The sequence below is a fragment of the Mastomys coucha genome, unplaced genomic scaffold (assembly GCF_008632895.1).
Source record: "Mastomys coucha isolate ucsf_1 unplaced genomic scaffold, UCSF_Mcou_1 pScaffold21, whole genome shotgun sequence".
In the NCBI taxonomy this organism is placed as follows: Eukaryota; Metazoa; Chordata; class Mammalia; order Rodentia; family Muridae; genus Mastomys; species Mastomys coucha.
The window spans coordinates 21,904,880-21,909,130 of NW_022196904.1; the positions used below are offsets into that span (position 1 = coordinate 21,904,880).

At 54.5% G+C, this 4,251-nt stretch overlaps 1 protein-coding gene and 1 pseudogene across 3 annotated transcripts in view; both read left to right on the top strand.

The window, feature by feature from the left end:
* The first annotated feature begins 1,687 nt into the window (after window positions 1-1,687).
* Window positions 1,688-2,431, top strand: LOC116100322 (annotated as a pseudogene).
* Window positions 2,432-3,628: 1,197 nt separating this feature from the next.
* Window positions 3,629-4,251, top strand: part of Lrfn1 (leucine rich repeat and fibronectin type III domain containing 1) — a 16,396-nt gene continuing 15,773 nt past the window's right edge. Inside the window, exon 1 of one of the 3 annotated variants that reach the window (XM_031385910.1) lies at window positions 3,629-3,741. The gene's annotated coding sequence lies outside the window, so the exon portion shown is untranslated. Of the gene's footprint in view, window positions 3,742-3,828; window positions 4,034-4,060; window positions 4,162-4,251 lie in introns of those variants that run through there. The other 2 variants (XM_031385911.1, XM_031385913.1) reach the window with 2 other exon arrangements.

The following is a 4,251-nucleotide window of genomic DNA, read 5'->3' on the forward strand; positions in this document are numbered from 1 at the left end:
TGTGGTGGTGGTGGTGGTGGTGGTGGTTGCCATTGTTGTTTTTGTTGGTGATGTAGTAATGGTGTATGACTGCAATCCCAGCACCTGGAAGGCACAGGCAGGTGGATCGCTGTGAACTGGAGGCCAGTCTGGTCTATAGAGTGAGTTCCAGGACAGCCAAAGCTACTGAAAAATCTTATCTGGAAAAACCAAAGAAGAAAACAAGAAGAATCATGAGTTTCAGGCTGGGCATGGTGATGCATGCCTTTATACCCAGCACTGGAAAGGCAGAGGCAGGCAGATCTCTTTGAGTTCAAGGTCAGGTTGATTTACATGGCAAATTCTGGGCCAGCTTGCCACACAGAGCTAGATTTATGCTTTAGGGCGGGGCTTAAGAGGCAGCAGGTGAGACCAAAATTGGGGATAGGGCCTAGGTGAGGAATTATAGGCTAGGTCACGAGTCTGTGTTGGAAGATCTGTGGCAGGAATTAGGACTCCGGTTAGGCGATTGCACTGTGTACTTTCAATTACCTCCGCCTGTAGGCTCTTCACTCATTATTCATTATGTGTCCCTGTTACCTTCCCCTCTTCCCACACCTCCAGTCCAGGGATGACTTCACCTCTCTTTTGTAGGCTATGTATGCTTATGTGTGCTTCCTCTTCATGCTATGCTGCCATTTATTACCTGTGTGACCCTGGGCAAGTGACTGGGCCTCTCTGCCTCAGTGGTTCTCATCTGTAAATTAGGGATAATCAGAGGAGCACCTTCTTATTTGAATGCCCTAGAACCATTACTATCTTGTTTGCTTGCTGAAACTGTTCTCATACTTCATTATGTGTGGTACATGTGCACACATGTGAGTGTGTGTGTGTGTGTGTGTGTGTGAGTGTGTGTGTAAGGCAGAGGTTTCAGGTGTTGTTTCTCAGGAGTGGTTCACCTTATTTTTATTTATTGTATTTATTTATTTAGTTTTTTCGAGACAGGGTTTCTCTGTGTAGTCCTGGCTGTCCTGGAACTCACTCTGTAGACCAGGCTGGCCTCGAACTCAGAAATCCATCTGTCTCTGCCTCCCATGTGCTGGGATTAAAGGCATGCGCCACCACTGCCTGGCAGTTTATTTATGTCTGGATAAGGGTGTCTGGTGCCCTGTAACTGGAGTTATAGTTGTGAGCCACTATGTGGGTGCTCGAAATTGAACCAGGGTCCTCTGGAGGAAGAACAGCCAGTACTCTTAACCCACTGAACATCTCTCTAGATCCCTACCCCCTTTGAGTCAGGGTGTCTCTGTGTAGCTTTGGCTTCCCTGGAACTCTTTGGTAGAATAGGCTGTCTTCGAACTCAGAGATCTGCCTGCCTCTGCCTCCTGAGTGCTAGGATTAAAGGCATGAGCCACCATGACCTGGCTTTTCTTTCTTTTTAAAATTATTTTATCTGTGTGAGTGTTTTGCCTGCCTGTATGTCTGTGCACTATGTGCATATATGGTACGTGTGGAGGTCAGAAGAAGGTGCTGGATCCCCTGGGACTGGAATTACGGACAATTGTAAGCCACCATACATACATAGGTGCTGGAAATTGAATCTGTGTGCTCTGGGGTAGCAATCAGCACTTTTAACAGATGAGTCATTTCTCCAGCCCTGGTCTACCTGGTTTATGAGACAGAATCTTTCACTGGGGGCTAGGGCTGGCAGATTAGGCTACATGGGGTGGCCAAAAAGCTTTAGGGATCCACTTGTCTCAGCCTCCACAGAGCCTGGGTTACTGGAGAGAGCCACCATCCCCCTGTGCTGTGCAGCAAGCTCTTCACAGGCTGAGAGATCTCCTGTCTCCTCAACCCTGTACTCCCTTGCTCTAACTAAAAGGTGAGGTGGAGATGGTGTTGGGAGTGCGTGGGCAGGTGGAGTCTGGAGAGGGGAGACTAGGAGCATCCCTTGGTGCTCATCTTGGTTTGAATTGGACGATTGTCATCTGCATTGGTGAGCTGTTCTGGAGGTATGGCTAGGAAGTATTTATGGGGTCTGGGTGAGGATCTCCATATGGGGAGGGTCCCTAAATGGGAAGTGTTTGAGACACTACAGATCTGGGGACTACAATAAGATAGATATTGAGCGTTTTCCCATTTTTTTCAGTTCTTGCCACTGTGAGGTTTTTTTTTGGGGGGGGGGCAGGTGCGGACACCAGAGTGGAGCACCTGGAGCCATGCCTTGGAAAATTGAGGAAATCAAGGGACTTTCTGCTCACAATCCTGCAGAAGGGTGCCAAATCTGTCAAGGTCAAGAAGAACAAGGATAATGTGAAGTTCAAGGTTCACTGCAGCAGGTACCTTTACACCCTGGTCACCACAGACAAGGAGAAGGCAGAGAGCTGAACCGGTCCTATCCCCAGGGTTAGCAGTGAAGGAGCTGAACCGAACCAGATCTCTGCGTTTGACTATTAAAAACTCTGAAAAGTAAACGTGTGTGTGTGTGTGTGTGTGTGTGTGTGTGTGTGTGTGTGTGTGTATAGATAGATAGATAGATAGATAGATAGATAGATAGATAGATAGATTTTTGAGGGGAGGCCTTGAGGTTTGGGGGTCCTGTGTGTAGGTCAGAAAGAGATGGAACATGGCCCGAGACACCCAGTGGACTCTGAGAAAAGAGCAGGAGGTCAGCTCTGGAATACTTGAGTTGGATACTGAGGGTCCAAACAAGGGATCCACAGGAGTCAGAGTGAGGAAGAGGTTACAGGGGGCTGAAAGCAGCAGGACTGGTCTTTGGGGTGGGAAAGAACCTACAGCAAACTGTGGCAGAGGTAAACCAAGGAAGGGGTGCTCTGAAAGGGACAGAGTGAAAATTCCAAGGTTCCCAAGAGTGTTAGAGGAAGGCCTGAGGTATAGTTGGGGAAACGAGGAGAGTCTAAGGGGTTTCCATAGGCAGAAGAGATGTTTGGGGTCCCTTAGACATTAGCCATGGCATACAATTGCTTCTGGTGGGCAAGGAATGGTTTAAAGTCCTTGATGGAGGAAAGATGTTGTTGGGGTTGGATCAGTTTTTACTCTGGATGGCTATGAAACATCGCGTGGCTCCTAGGGTTCCCCAGTGAATCAAGCTATGGTAGGCTCTTTATGGACACTGACTTATAGTCTGAGTCCTTCCTGGGTTCCGGGGTGTGGTCTGTGGGCCATCTGAACCTTCTGTATGATTTAGGATGGCTGGGAGGTAGGTTGGTGTCTGGATCCCCTGGGATGTTGTGATATGATCTGGGGGTGGTACTTCTGGAATTAGAAGTGTATGGTCTAGGGTTCCTGACAGGGTGTGCCTCCACCCCTGTCTGAGGTCACGAAAGAGAGTAGAGCAGTTCCTGGTTCCAGGTGGCTCTCCAACATGGTCTGGGGCTTCAAAGACCCGCACGCTGAGGATGGGATGGAGAGAGCGGGGTTGCGTGTAGGGGTCCAAGTAGCCGCTGGGGCGTGGTCTCGAGGACAGGGGTGGGGCCGGGGCGAGGGCTGGACCCAGGCGCTCTGCAGCAGAGAGGGGGTCTGCGGCGACCTGGGAGTGCGCGTGGCCGCCCCACCTCCGGCCCGCGCCCCCCTCCCCCCTTGCGGCGGCGACGCGGAGGGCGGAGCGCGGCGGCGCGCGGGAGGGCGGGCGGGAGGCGGGAGGCGGGCGGGAGGCGGCCCCGCGGCACCGCGCCCCCTCCCCCGACCCTCCCCCCCACCATGGCGCGGCGCGAGGCGGCGGCGGCGGTGGGGCCGGGCCCCGGGCCCCCTCCCCCGGGCTGGGTGAGCGCGGCCCGCGGCGGCCCTGGGGGCTCTTTGGAAGCGGCGGGCGGGGGCGCGGGGACGAGCGTGCCCGTGTGTCCGCGGCGCTGCGGCGGGGCCCGGCGTGCGCCGGCCCGCGGCCCTGTGTGTGCCGGGCGCCCCGCCGGTGTGGCCATCCGGGCGTGTGCGGGGCCGCGGTCGGCCGTGCGTGTGCATGTGTGCATGTGTGCGTGTGTGCGCGCGTGTGTCCCACACACTCCGGGGCGCCGGATCTGGGGGGCTGTGGCGCGCCCGTCCGAGGGGCTGTGTGCAGGTGTGTGCGGGGGCTGCGCGCCCAGGTGTGCGGGGGCCCCCAGCGGGCCTGTGCGCGCGTGCGGCTGGCTGCCTTGAGGCTCTGTGTCCCGTTGGGTTGGATGTCCATGCGAGGGGCTGCGGAGCCGGGTGTGTTCGCTCGGGTGTGTGTGTATGTGTGTGTATCTCTGTGTGTGTCCGTGTGTCTGTGTCCGTGTGTCTGTGTCCGTGTGTGTGTGT